Source organism: Nannospalax galili, unplaced genomic scaffold (genome assembly GCF_000622305.1).
Source record: "Nannospalax galili isolate Female #2095 unplaced genomic scaffold, S.galili_v1.0 scaffold72, whole genome shotgun sequence".
NCBI classification, from domain to species: Eukaryota; Metazoa; Chordata; class Mammalia; order Rodentia; family Spalacidae; genus Nannospalax; species Nannospalax galili.
In genome coordinates, this window is record NW_008336933.1 from 6,784,113 (window position 1) to 6,785,682 (window position 1,570).

Sequence of the window (1,570 nt, forward strand, 5' to 3'; positions counted from 1 at the left end):
TCAATCTGATCAAAATTCAAACAATCTTTGTCAGTTACTTATTCAAATAAAGTTTTCTATTTAGAAATTAAATCTTTAACTGGGTTTCAAATATTCAAGCTACTGTATTTAGATGAGAGAAGCATAACACTTAATGCCATGGACTCACCTGAATGTTCTAGATAAAACATAACTTAGTATTTATCAACAAAAGAAGAATGGATTACCAACAAACACAAAAGGACCACTATCAAAAATCTGGAGTCACTAAACATGATGTACATGCCTATTAATTCCAGCACTTGGAAGGTGGTGCAGGAGTTTAAATTCAAAGTCAAATTGGGCTACATAATAAGTTTCAGGTCAGTCTTTGGTCACAAGACTTGGCCACAAAAAGAAAAAGAACAAAACAAACAACCCAACCCTAGAATGGAAGAGGACAGAGCACACACTATTTATATCAACTACAGAAAAGGTAAATCTAATCAATGGTACAAAAAGCAGAACTTTGGCTACCCTAGGGTTTGACAAGGAGAAATTACTGGGAAAGGGGTGGAAGAGAACTTTTGGGGGCAAGAGATTATTCTACATCCTGCAGTGGAGGTTATGCAGGGGGATAAATCAGTCAAATTTAATGAAATATATTTTTAAATTGTGTGTATTTTAATGTACATACACAGTACCCCATAAAGCAATTTACAAGACACAAAATGATAGTTTTTAAATTATCAAATGTAACATGAATACTTTAAAACATAAATTAGATATACATTATAGAGTTGAAGTTTCCTCTAACCACCCTCCCAATTCTGATCTCCACCCCAATCCCTCTCATCTATATCCCCCATCCCACAAATAACTGGTTAGGAATTTTGAATGGATTCTAAGGAATCTTGAAAACCACATTCATATACATAGTTATAGGAAATGCATAGCACCGTTTTGCACATAAATTGAACTCTAATTTACATATACCACTTGCAATTTTCCTTTAGCATATAATGTGTCTGAGATATACCCATGTTACTACAGATCAAGGTTTTTTTTAATTTTATTATTATTATTTTATGTGTATGCATGTATTGCTTGCATGTAGGTAAGTGCACCTGTGTCATGCAATGCCTGAGGAAGACAGAAGAGGCGGCCGGATCCCCTGGAACTGGAGTTACAAAGAGTTGTTAGCTGCTATGTGGGTGCTGGGATTTGAACCCGGGTCTTCTGCAAGAACAGCCATTGCTCTTAATCACTGAGCCATCTCTCCAGCCCCCAAGGTTATTTAACACCAATACAGTAGTCTAACCTATGACCACACGTGGTTTACTTAGCCAGACCATTCCCCTTCAAAAAGACACAGATTACTTTCCTCTGATTTTCCAGTGTCCTGACATAGTTACTTCTGAGGCGGAATTTAGCTTTGTCTTTAACTTTTTACAATGAGCATGTATTCATGTATAACTGACATATTTTAAGCACTGATTTTTATAAAAACTATGCTATATAAATTACAAAAACAATGAAACAAATAAGCAGTATCCATTGAAACTTAAGGAAAACAAAGTTGCAGGGCACAACTGTAACTCATGATTTGAAA